General features: G+C 52.2%; 1 pseudogene; it reads left to right on the plus strand.

Annotated features, from left to right (window-relative positions):
• Window positions 1-8,514: 8,514 nt before the first annotated feature.
• On the plus strand, window positions 8,515-11,816 carry LOC133755252 (sodium-dependent neutral amino acid transporter B(0)AT1-like; annotated as a pseudogene).
• The last annotated feature ends 1,660 nt before the right edge of the window (window positions 11,817-13,476 follow it).

The raw sequence follows: 13,476 nt of genomic DNA on the forward strand, positions 1-13,476 counted from the left end.
TTTTAGTCAGCTCCCTGAAATTTGGTTTTTGTTAATTACAGATGTGTAAATGTGTGGCTTGTCCCAAGGTCAGAAAGGAAGAAAGGAAAGTACAGTGCTGTTATATTTAAATGCAGAAAAAGAGTAGATGCCCTCCCCCCTCAGTCTTAGGGGATCAGGTGCCCCCCTGAAAAGACTTTCTTAACCCTGCTGTCTCCAATGAAGAAAGACCCTGGAGAGTAATTCAGGGTCTGACATGCACTTCACACTACAAAAGACTTGGCAACTGTGGGAATCTTGGGTTATCACCTAGAGGCAGTTTTGAAGCCCAGGACAAGGAGGAGATTGAAGGGTGTGTTGAGAAGACAGCATCCTGTAAAATTTCCCAGGGGAACCTAAAACAAAAGACATTCTGATAAAATGTCTACTGTTAAAATAAGTAAAAGGATATGTGCAAAGATTTGAAAAAGTAATTTATTTATTTCAAATGTCTAGAGCTAAAGACACACACACACACACAGAGAGAGAGAGAGAGAGAGAGAGAGAGAGAACATTCATTCATTGGTTCATTCCCCAAATTCCTGCAAGAACTGTTAGGTAGCAAGTCAGAAATTTAGCCTATGTGTGTATGAGAAAGGCCTGAATACCAACACCTACTGCAGAAGCTCCAGAAGCCCAGCATTTTGCACTTCAAAGTCCTGCTCAGACACTGATAACCTCCCAGGTGGTCCCACCCCTTCCCCCAAGGAAAGCTCCTGGGAGAATTTCATCTCCTCAGGACCAAAGGGGTTACCTGACCTGATAACTTGGGGCAATAAAACCTAGGAAGCCCCCTACTCTGGCCGAGTGCCAGCAAATCTGGGGAGGAATTTGCTAATTTTTATCCAACAAACTCTTCTTCCAGGACTCTCCATCCTTTGTCATGGAGGATCGGGGAGGTGGTTAAAAAGACTCCCATATAAACCTAGGGAGTCCAAACAGACTGTGCACTCAGCTCTCTACTTCTCTGCTTAGCCACCAGCCTGGACTGTGCAGGTGTATTCTCTCCATTCAACCATGTAACCTCGCTCTCCCCCAGTCCAAGTGACTGGATGCTCTCTCTCTGTCATCTGATGGATGCCCTACCCCCAGTAAAGCCTTATCATTCCACTTTCTGTCTCATGCCCGAATTCTTGGGTGAAGACAAGAACTCCACAGCTTCCACAGCCTTCCCTCCAGTGACAGAACTAGGGCTGGGCCAAGCTTAAATCTGGGTCTAACATATGGATGGTAGTACTTGAAGTGCTTGAACCATTACCTCCTTTAATCTCTGGATATTCAACAGTTGCAATTTGGATTGGAAGTTAAGAGAAAAAATCAAACTCAGGGACTCATATGGGATGTGGGTCTCCAAGTGGCATCTTAACCCCTTCTACAAGCAGGCACTCCAGCACAAAATATTTTAAGGCTGGTGTGTCAGATAGAGATTGTCTGTTTTCCTCTAATGTGACATGTTCACATACAGAAAAACAACTTTTAAAGAATTACTGATTGTCCTGAGGAAAAATGACAAGATATATTTTGGCAAAGATGAGTGGGAAATGTTCTTGTTTTCATGAAAGAAAGAATTCAAATGTGGTACAGAAGAGTTGTAAACAATGCAGCATATTTGTTGGGGTAGAATGGTGACGGTCAGCTCTCCAGAAAGAATCTGAGAGGGTGCCCAGTAATTCAGACTGGAAAAGCAAGGTTGCATAGATTAGTGTGAGAATACAACTTATAGGCCAGACAGGTGGCTCAGCCAAGAATTGAGCTGAAGGACCCAAAGCTGGCGGGGTCCTGGGTAGCACCCTGGGGACCCAGAAATTCAGACTCCAGACACCGGCAATGCAAGCACAAGAGGCGGTTTATTTACATTTTGCGCAAAACGGACCCCTCCCTCCTGAGAGAGTGAGGTGGCTGACGAGGGTTACAGGCAGTTTTTAAAGGCAAAAACCACAAAAATTATCTTAAGCAAGTGAATACAAAGGGGAAGGGGGGTTTTTGTTTATCTTAGCACACAGCAGTTTCACTTATCTTAGTATACAGTAGTTTCACTTATCTCAGTACACATCAGTTTTACTTATCTTAACCATTGCACAAGGTGGGTTTCCAAACTGGTATTCCTGTTATCTGCTAAGTTGCAGTTTCTCAGAAACTGACCTTTCTTGAAACTTTCTAACTGACCTTTCTTGAAACTTTCTAATTGACCTTTCTTGAAACTTCCTTGTTTTTCAGCAGGTTAGGCTCTGGTAAATTTTCACAAGTACAAGTCCTTCAGAGCACCGAGTCTGTATTCAGACTGGGGCTTATAAGGGAATGAAGTCCCATTATTTTTTCCTTTTTTCTTTTCTTAAAGATTATTTTATTTATTTGAAAGGCAGAATTACAAAGAGAGGAAAGATAGAGAGATCTTCCGCTTGCTGATTCACTCCCAAATGGCCACAAGGATGGGTGTGCTCCAGGTCACACCCAGGAGCCAGGAGCCAGGAGCTTTACCGGGTCTCTCATACAGGTTCAGAGGCACAAGGACTTGGACCATCTTCTGCTGCTTTCCCAGGTTGCATTAGCAGGAAGCTGGATTGGAAGTGGAGCAGCTGAGACCCAAACTGGTGCTCCTATAGGATGCTGGCATTACAGGAGGAAGCTTAACCTGCTACACCACAACACTGGTCCCTGGGGTCCAGTTCTTCCCACCACTTTTCTTTCTCCTTCCCTCTTCTGGGCAAAGGACTTGCCAGGTATGAAATAGGTAAACTAGCTCCCAAGGTTTTATTACTGAATGTTATTAGGTTGGTAGCCCGGATGGTACCAGGAGATTCCTCTGGGGAGCTTATCTTGGGAGAAGGCTAGGACCACCAGTGATGTTATCAGGGTAGGAGCAGTATTCTGTGGTGGAAAACACTAGGCAGCTTCCAATGTGTGCTTCTGAGGCTGCTAAGGGCTGCTGCCTTGCTTCCCCTTCTGTGGTGCCTTGTGTTCCTTAGGTCTCTCTTACATGCATAGGCTAATTGTTATTTCCTACCTAACACATTGGAGCTGAATGAAGTGTGTCATAGAGAAAAATAGTTGATAGTTTTGGAAGTATTAGGAGAGAAAGTGGCCAATTGGTAATGCGGAAAAAGATCTGGATATATATTTATTGCCAGACTTATTGCTATGGATTGATCATGTTTTGTCCACTATGACAGTCATTGGGAGATCAAATCCCTATAATGAGTTATTAGGAAATAGAACTAGATGACATCTTATAATGTTATGGGCTAGGTTTAGGGCCTAAATTAATTTTCCAGGTTCTTGCCTTTACTTAGAGAATACTAAACACAGGCCCAAACACAGCATGCAATGTGATAAACTGTTTACAAAGTGAGAAACATACACACACCCAAAAGGGCTTAATTAGGAAGAATGGGGCCAAAGAAAAGGAATTATCATAGCCTGCTCTGCTCCTCCTGAGTCTAGGTGGAGGACAGAGAGCTTCTGTTCTTCCTAGCTTTTTATACTCTTAGAAAAATGGAAGTGTTGGGGCCCATGCTGTGGTGTAGTGGGTAAAGCTGCTGCCTGCAGTTGAAATTGGAGAAGATCCCCTAAAATCTACACTAAAAATGTGACCCTTAAGGTTCTGGGGTGCCACATGTGCTACCAGAATTTGGGGTGCCATACGATTTCATCATGGGCTTGTTACTACATCCCCAATATTAATAAGCCCAAGAGGGTTCTTGCCTATTATTTAGAGAAGAATTCTAAATATTGGCACAGATAAATGAGGCAGCATGGTGCATTTTAAGCTTTTATTTAGTGAGAAAGATGCATAGGAGAGTGAGAGCTTTATTTAAGAGAGAGAGGTAAATAGGGGTTCATACTGAGCACCAGGAACCAGCCATGTGGAAGAGCATCTAGGCCAGGAAGCCGGGAGCACATGGCCCAAAGGCCATGTGCCCTGGTGGCACAGGGCTACAGCCAGAACCCTCCTGGTAAAATCCAGGGAAGAAGAGAGGTCCAGGCCACACCATGTCCCATCTTTTAACCCACTTCCAAAGGCAAGTGGTTAATTAACCTGATTGGCTGGTGGGCACCCAAGTGTGGCCAGGTAGGGGAATGAGGCCACACAGGGGCATGGTAAAGGCATCAGTTAGGGGCATGAGGTCACACAGGGGCTTGGTGAAGGCGTGGTCTTCCAGTTCACAAATCTAATCAATTTTAGCATGTATGTCTGCCTACTTCACAGTGCTGGCATCCTATATGGGTGCCAGTTCATATCCTGGCTGCTCCACTTCTGATCCAGCTCTCTGCTATGGCCTGGGAAAGCAGTAGAAGATGACCTAAGTCCTTGGGTCCCTGCACCTTCATGGGAGACCTGGAAGAAGCTCTCAGCTCCTGGCTTCAGATCGGCACAGCTCCGGCCATTGCAGCCAACTGGGGCATGAACCATTGGATGGAAGACCTCTCTCTCTTTTTCTCTCTCTCTCATTCTCTCTCTGTATAACTTTGACTTTCAAATAAATAAATGAAACTTTAAAAAAAGAAAGAAAAATGGAAATTTTTACATGGTACAACCCTCATGTCCTGGGTAAGAGGAGGTACTTCCTGGGGAGGGGGTCCCCTGATTGACAGGAAGATAAATATGAAAACACAAAGTGAACTAGGTGTGACTTCCAGCTCATTAACTTAAAATTACCTATCTAATATTCACCACATCAATAAGAGGTGATTAGGATAAGTCTTTTCATGTGATTAATGAGTTATTGCCAGAGGTCTGCTATAGAAATTACTTTGGGGGACTGGTTTTGTGGTATAATGGGTTAAATTGCAACGTGCAATGCCAGCAAGCCATATGGGTGCCAGTTCAAGTACTGACCACTCCAATGCTGATCTAGTTCCTTGCTAATGTGAGGGTGGCAGGGGATGTCCCAAGTGCTTGCCTCGCTGCACCCATGTGGAGATGGGGATGGCATTCCAGACTCAGCATTGGCCTCATCCAGATCTGGTCATTTTGACCACTTGGGGCATGGACCAGTGGATAGAGGATCACTCTATGTGTCTCTCTGTGTGTGTATCTCTTAACTCTTCCTCTCAACTAAATGAATATATCTTTATTTAAATATTTTATTCATTTATTTGAGAGGCAGAGTTACAGATATAGAGAGGGAGAAACAGGGAGAAAGGTCTTCCATTCACTGGTTCACTCCCCATATGGCCACAATGACCAGAGCTGCAGCAATCCAATGCCAGGATCTTCTTCCAAGGTCTCCCATGCGGGTGCAGGGGCCCAAGCACTTGGGCCATCTTCTACTGCTTTCCCAAGCTATAGCAGAGAGGTGAATGGGAAGAGGAGCAGCTGGGACATGAACCAGCATCCATATAGGATTCCAGCGCCACAGGCAGAGGCTTTGCTCCTTACTCTTCAGCGCCAGCCCAGCAAATATATTTTTAAAAAGTCACTTTGGATTGGCCTCTCCTACATTCTTTTTTTGGGCCACATAGCCTCTGTATCACATCTAGGCCTCTGTCAAAAAGAACACTGCAACCATAGACTGCTCCCAACCTTGGATTTGAGCCAAATAAAGCTACTTTTTTATAACTTACACCATAACTCTATAGTATTGTATTATTAGCAACAGAAAATAGCATCAGACACTGAGGAAGGTCTATGCTAGGAGGATTGGGTTGTGGGCTTGATGACCTGTTTCCCAACTAAGTAATTAGGTCACCCCTGGAGAGAAAGGAGGGAGAGAGGACCCTATATGTCACAGCTTCTCTTCCATACATGATGAAGTCTGTATTCTACCTGAGAATTTGCTCATCCTCACAACACAATTTGGCAAGATTGGCTCTAGGACTGAGCCAAGGAAACTAAATGCAGGGATGAGAGAGGATACTCATAATCCCAGCTCACATCCTGAAAGCTTGAGGGGGTTGTTTCCACATACTCCCCATTTTTCAGCTTCTGAGGTGTTTGGGCATCCTTCTGATGGCTCCTGTGGTGAGGGGAATTCACAGAGCAGCAAAGGCTGAGCCACCAAGGGCCTCTCTTGGGAACAGACTAGAGAAGCTGTGTTTGGCAACACCAAGATCAAAGATCCCACATGGTACTGCAGTGTTGTCTCAGCATACCTGATTGGACAGTTTGTTCAGCTGGTGATTATGCATGACATCAGAAAAGATTCAACCAATCAGAATTGCCCTGGCATAGGGGTAGTCCTTTGGGCAGTTTCTGATGGGGGACATTCAGCTCAAGTCTAACGCCACCTCATTCTCCTGGGGGCTGGCTCTCGACAGCAGCCTGTGCTGTCATGTCCCTGATGATTCCACCTGAGATCCCTCAATCCCCACCATGTCTGTGATCCTGCTGGGATCTTGTGACCTAGAACTTAGCATCACAGTCACAATTCACTAACATTTACTAAATCTTGAGTCTTTCAGTTTCATCATATTCTTGGCATACTTCTCTTGTATGTCACTTCAGTATTTTTTAATTTGCTTCTAGTCTGTATCTTTTTCCTTTAAAATAGATTTCTATTTGTTTCTTAGTGATATATAGTAACCCCATTGATGGTATAAGTTGATCTTATACCCAGGATTCTTGCTTAGTTCTCTTATCAGTTTGTTTCAGGATTATCTCTGTATAGATAGTTTTGCCAATGTGGGAAATCTAGTAATGTTTACAAATGAGTAAACTCACAGTGTCCCGGAGCTCAGGATGCACCTTGCTGTCCGGTACACATGGCCGAGGGCTTTAGGCCATGGCCAGAAGGAGACCGGATAACTGCGGGGTGCCAAGGCAGGACCGGCCAGATTTAAGGCCTCCCCTGCTGCAGCTCCGGTGGCACAGTGGCACGCCACGAAGGAGGCCGTCTCTGCCCAGCGAATGTGTTAACTCCACGAGGAGCCAGTGAGGGGCACGAGGCGGTTCCCGAGGGAGTGGCGGGAGACTTGACCGACACCCACTCACCTCACGAGATGTGCGGAGAAACGCTGGACCGAGAGTTCATTGCGGGTACAGGCGGAAAACAACTCCAGGGGAGCAGCTGAACGTCTGTGGCCACGGCGGCCAGGAGGCAGAGGCCTCTCCCCACACGTGGGTGCTGGGTGCCCATGCTCCTCACACTCGGTTCTTGGGGCGCACCGGGTGGCAGATGAGGGCACAGGCCCAGCAGGTGCTCTGTGGCGGCTCCCCCGGTTCTGCCCAGGCTTGGAGCAAGCTGCAGACCATGGCATTGTGAGCGCCAGAGCTGGGGCCAGGTTGGGGAGGCCAGCGCTGGAGACCAGGACGCTTCCAGAGAACCCTGGCCGACCTGGCATGCTGGCGGTGTGACTCGGCGCAGCCCAAACAAGTGGTTAAGTGGCCACAGGGAGAGACCTGTTCTAGAACGTTGATGACACAGAAGTTCATTTCCACCGCTGCCATGTGGCACAGGGTCAGGGAGGCCTCTGCTTCCTGCCCCTGGGTGCTGCCTTCAGCGCGGGCCAAGGTGATCCTGTTCCACATCCCACCGGGTGTCGGGTGTGGGGCCACCTTTGGTGTCCAGGCTTTTGGCTGTGTGGTTTGCTGCGTGCCTCCTTCCGAGTGAAGCCCCCAGCTGAAAGGGGGCCACCTTGGCCTGCCTGGGGCCTGGGAGGCACCTGTGGATTCCAGGTGGGGGCTCACCTGTGCAGGCCATTCTCGCAGCCCACTGGACATGTGTGAGCTGTGATGGCCTGAGGTCTCCACACAGGGTTGTCCCAGCCTCAGGCTGACTCATGCCAGTGGGGACTTCTCCTTCAAGTTCACATACAATCCGACAAACTGAACATTTTGGTCAGTCTCCTGTTCCTGCCCAGCCCTGAATTCCTGTAATTTCAGAATGAGGTCAATGTCATCCACATTCAGAGGTCACTTCCCAGAAGTCTCAGGCCAGAGCTCCCAGGGATGGCTGGGAGCGTCCCCTTGGGTGAATAGGGTGGGGGAAGCGAGGAACCTGAGATGGGGTGACCTCGGCCTTGGGGAGGCAGAGCTGGCTGCAGACCGTGCCGTGTGCAGTAGGGGCAGCGGGTGGGGCCATGTGCAGCTGCCTCTGCCACCTTCTCCAAGGCTCTATCTCCCCAGCCCAAAGCTGGGTGCCCACCTGTCACTGACTCCCAGGCCCCACCCCAGGCAGCCCTGCTCTGCTTCCTGTCTCTCTGGGATCCTCCTGCGAGTAAGGGCTACAAGCACCCTTTGGCATCCACTAATGTCACTGAGGCCCAGCTGGGACTTGAACCCAGGGCTCTCCTGCTCCAGAACCAGGGGCGACAGCTGCTCCGGGGGCCCCAGAGCCAGCAGGCTGTGGTGGGGGAGGCGTGAAGGGCAAGGGCCAAGGGTCCCCGCTCTGGGCTCCCATGCTGGGCACAGCCCTCTGGCCCTCTGAGTCCTTAGCACCCGCACCTGCTCAGAGGGGCACAGGTGGGCTACCGCCCAGCCCACTTCCCAGCAGGCCCTGGGCCCTCAGTCCTGGGCCTGGCAGTGGTGCCTCTGCTGACTTCCACCCCGTGGGGTGACACCGCTCTTGTCACACCAACAATTGCGAGATGGACTCGGTGGTCATCTCCATCAATGGCTACATGTCTGTGTACGCGGCCACAGTGATCTCCATCGTCGGCTTCCACACCACCCAGCGCTACGACGACTGTTTCAGCAAGTGAGTGGTCCCGCCCCCTTCACGCCCCGCGCATGGCATCATCCTGGCTCTGCTCCAAGGAACATCCTGCACCTCATGAACGCCTTTGACCTGCCGGAGGGCAAGGTGACCCAGGAGAACTTCGCGGAGATGCAGCGCTGGTGGAATGCCACGGACCCCGCGGCCTACGCCCAGCTCACGTTCCAGAGCTGCGACATGAACTCCTTCCTCTTGGAGGCAGGTCCCGGCACCCCGGCGAGCAGGAGGCAGAAGTGCCCCCGCCGGCCCCTCAGGTCGCACCTGGGGCTGCCATCAACTTCCCTTTGGTCGCCACGAATCTGGCAGTGGCACATCCTGCTGCTGCTCGGCTCCCCACGCACTGCCTCCTCTCTGGGAGCCCCCAGGTTGTGGGGGTGTCACCACTTCCGGGCCGGCGGCTCCCACAGTGCGGAGCTTGGTGCCAGGATGTAGCGTCACCCGTTGTCAGCTGTGTGTCACCTCCTGGGCCCCAGGTGGCTGCCGGCATTGCCCATCCCAGCCCAGGTGCCCTCAGCTACTCCTTGCTCTGCCGGGGCCGGGCGCACCTGCCAAAGGGGCCTGGGCCCCATGCACCCTCACCTCCTGGCCCGCAGATCCGCTTTACCCATGTATCTGGAGCCAACAGGCTGCCTAGGATCAGCCTCATTCTCGCTTGGTGTGGTTCAGTGGGCTGTGCGCTGACAGGGTGACAGTGTGGCCGTCAGGGACCGACAGGCCTGGGTGACTGGGTGCCATCGTGCAGGGTATGGAGGGCACAGGCCTGGCCTTCATTGTCTTCACAGAGGCCATCACCAAGATGGCGGTGTCGCCGCTGTGGTCCATGTTGTTCTTCTTCATGCTCTTCTGCCTGAGCCTGTCGTCCATGTTTGGGAACATGGAGGGCATGGCCATGCCACTGCAGGACCTCAAGCTCATCCCCGCCAAGTGCCCTAAGGAGCTGCTCACAGGTGCATGTGCCATGGGGGGCCCAGCTGTGTCCCCTTCCCACTGGGTCACAGGTTGGGACCCACTCGGCTCTGTTTCCTTGTAGGCCTCATCTGCCTTGGGACCTACCTCCTGGCCCTCATCTTCACACTGAACTCTGGCCAATACTGACTCTCCCTGCTGGACAGATATGAGGGCTCCATCCCCCTGCTCATCATTGCATTCTGCTAGATGTTCGGATCCTCTATGTGTATGGCATTGACAGGTACGAGGGAGGAGGCAGCAGGGAGCTGGGCCAGGGCTGGCCTCAGGGGGTGCAGGGCAGACAGCAGAGAAGCAGCCCTGAGTCCCAGGAGGGGGCTCTGCAGGGCCCCCCAGGGGGCAGTCCATGCCCCTCTGGCTTCCAGATTCTCCTACACCTAGCTGTGCAGAGCGAGCACTGACAGCAGCATTGGGAGACTGCCCAGAACTTGGGGTGTATGAGCATGGAGGCCACAGCAAGAGCAGGCCCTCTGCCACATGGCCGAGCAAGATCCTTGGTCTGGGTCCCCCACAGCAGCCTGGGTGTAGGTACAGCAGAGGAACGAGGGGTGGGTGGGCAGTGGGGCTGGGGTCCTCAGCCCGGGGTACCTATGTTGTAGTGGGGAGCTGTTATCCCCTTGGAGCTCCAGGCCTTTCCAGAGGGAGGGCCTTCAGCCCCCACTTGGCCAGACATCTGGGCACTCACCTTGCTGGGTGGGGTGGCCACCAGACAGCAGCCTGAGAAGCTATCAAGGCAAGCTGCTTCTGAGAACCGGTGTGCAGGCACAGGTGTACAGCTATAGGTGAGTAGGCCAGGTGTGTGAAGGCCAGGCATTTGCAGGCCTGGTGTGCAGGTACAGGCATGCAGAGGCACAGGTGTGCAGGCACAGGTGTGTGCAGGCCAGGTGTGTGTAGGCCAGGCATGCAGAGGCCAGGTGTACAGGTACAGGTGTGCAGAGGCACAGGTGTGTACAGGTACAGGCGTGCAGAGGTACAGGTGTGCAGGCACAGGTGTGTGGAGGCCAGGTGTGCAGAGGCCAGGTGTGCAGGCACAGGTGTGTGCAGGCCAGGTGTGCAGAGGCCAGGTGTACAGGCACAGGTGTGTGCAGGCCAGGTGTGAAGAGGCCAGGTGCACGGGTACACGTGTGCAGGCACAGGTGTGCACAAGCCAAGTGTGCAGAGCCCTGGTATACAAGTACAGGTGTGCAGGCACAGGTGTGTGGAGGCACAGGTGTGCAGAGGCCAGGTGTGTGCAGATATAGGTATGCCCAGGTGTGTATAGGCCAAGTGTGCAGCAGCCATGTGTGCAGGTACAGGTATGCAGCTGAGGGGCAGGCCAAGGTACACAGGGTTGGCCATGCTCTGGTAACATGCAGTGTGGGTTTGGCCGTGCGCATGGCCCCACAACTGTGCAGCTGTGCTTGGCACTGTACATGTCCACACGTCCATCTGTGAAAGGCCCGGAGTGCAGGGCAAGGCAGGCAGTCAGTGTCTCACCCAGGTCAGTTGACACCGTCCCAGCCTCTGTCTCCAGGTTCAACAAAGACATTGAATTCATGATTGGGCACAAGCCCAACATCTTCTGGCAGCTGATGTGGTGGGTTGTCAGTCCCCAGATCATGCTGGTCATCTTCCAATTCTACTTCGTGGTCAAAGTCAGCAAGGAGCTGACCTACAGTGTCTGGGACCCCAGCTACGCGAGTGCCTAGGGCCACCCATGCCGGAAGGGTCACAGGTCGGGGCGGAGGCCCTGCATGTGCTCAGGGGAGGGTTGCAGTTTGGGGTGGAGGCCATACGTGTGCTCAGGGCAGGGTCGAAGGTCAGGGTGGAGGCCATGCATGTGCTCAGTGGAGGGTCACAGTTCAGGGTAGAGGCCCTATGTGTACTCAGGGGAGGGTTGCAGATCAGGGCAGAGGCCATTAGTATGCTCAGGAGAGGGTCGCAGGTCAGGGCAGAGGCCCTGCATGTGCTCACCTCTGGCCTGGTTCTCCCCCAGGAGGAGTTCCGCAAATCCCGGCAGGTCAGGTACCTGCCTGGGTGTACATGGTGGTGGTGGTCGTGGCCTGAATGCCCAGCCTCATCATCCCCTGCTTTGCCATCTACAAGCTCATCAGGGGCCACTGCCAGCAGCCAGGGGACCAGCAGGGCCTGGTCAGCACGCAGTCCATGGCTTCCATGAATGGGGACCGCAAGTACTGAGGGGCCCAGCCCTAGGCTGCGTGTGTCTGTGTGTGAGTGCACACATGCACACATTTATGTGTATGTGTGAGCATTGCATATGTGTGTGCACAAGCTTGAATGTGTAGACATGTATGTTGTACATGTGTATATTCATTCATGTGTATGTGATGTTTCTCCATATGCATACATGTATATGCATACGTGTGTGTACATGTGAGTTATGTCAGCATTGTGTGCATGCCTAGATATGTATGTATTGTGTGCATATATGCCTGTGTGCATACATGTGCATGTTTTATGGGTGTGTACATATGCATGTGTATGTGTATATGTGCATCTGTACATATGTAGCTGTATATTTTGTGCACATGTGGACATGTGCATCGTGCTTACACGTATACGCACACTGCTTGTATGCACGTACATGTTTGTGCATATCCAAGTGCACACATATTCACATACATGTGTGTATCTGTGTTTACATGTTCATGGCACACACGTGTACCATGTGGGCCCAGTCTCCTTGTCATGAACACGGTACAGCATGCCACACAGCCCTGGGTATGTCCCTCAAAGTCAAGAGCTGAGGGGTGGGGAGGCTGCACCTGCTGCACCCCAGGTTACCATGGACAGCCGTGGAGCCTGGAGCGTGGGCTGCTGACTTGGCCCCTACAGCCATTCTCATTTCCCAGTCCCCTCCCTGTGCCCTCCCCTTAGCTACAGACCCTTGACCTAGAGACCCCCGAGGTCAGGGTTTGGGCCTTTTTACCAGAAGCCCATTGAGCCTGTGGTGACATGGCCACACACCCCCCATGCCCTGGCCCCGCCGCCCCTGGCTTAATGAATACTCACCATTTAATCATTGCTTCTGCCTGCCATGGACAGACACCCTGAGTGCAGCTCAGTGCAGCCCAGCCGGAGGAAGACATCAGCTGTTTTCTTACAGGGACATTAACTGTGAATTTTAGCCAGATGTTGGGAGAGAGGGTTACAGGGGAACTTGGCCCTGGCCCCTGCCAAGGACACTGCATGCCTCCTGGCCCCCCTGGAGCCCAGGGCTGTGTCAGGGTGGATGGCCCTGGAACTTGGCACCAACCTCAGCCCCATGCAAGCTGTGCCTGTGGTGTCTGCTTCCACAATGGCCACCTCCACATTCCGCAGAAAAGCCTGGGTGCTTCCCTTCAAGCGGACTTTCTAGAATTCTCACAAGTTGGGCTGGGATGCTAGGGGATCCCCTTCCTCCCAGAAACCCTGGCAACAAACTCCAGTTCTGCAGTTCAAGCTACCCGGCACACTGCAGACATGGAGCAGGGCAGAGCTTGGACATGTTCTGACCACTCAGCACTCACCTCTCCACTGCCCTGCAGTGCCCCTGGCACAGCCCAGCCAGGTGTGCCATCCAGGAGGCTGGTGGTTGTGTGACACCTCCGGAGCACAGTGCTGCTGCTTGGCATCCTTGTCAATGTGACAGACAGGCAGGTTCATGGACATCAAGTGTCCCCATTTAAATAAACCACTGCATCCACTGTTCTCGAGTGTGCATCCAGATGGGCGAGTGTGTCCCCAGGGACAGTGTGGCTGACGGTCAGCTCCACTTCCCTGTGGGCTGCAATCAGGATGCTGTCCACAAAGCCATGTGCTGTGGCGGGGACAGGCTGGGCATTGGGCAGGACTGTCT

This window comes from Lepus europaeus, unplaced genomic scaffold (genome assembly GCF_033115175.1).
Source record: "Lepus europaeus isolate LE1 unplaced genomic scaffold, mLepTim1.pri SCAFFOLD_3_1, whole genome shotgun sequence".
Classification (NCBI taxonomy): domain Eukaryota; kingdom Metazoa; phylum Chordata; class Mammalia; order Lagomorpha; family Leporidae; genus Lepus; species Lepus europaeus.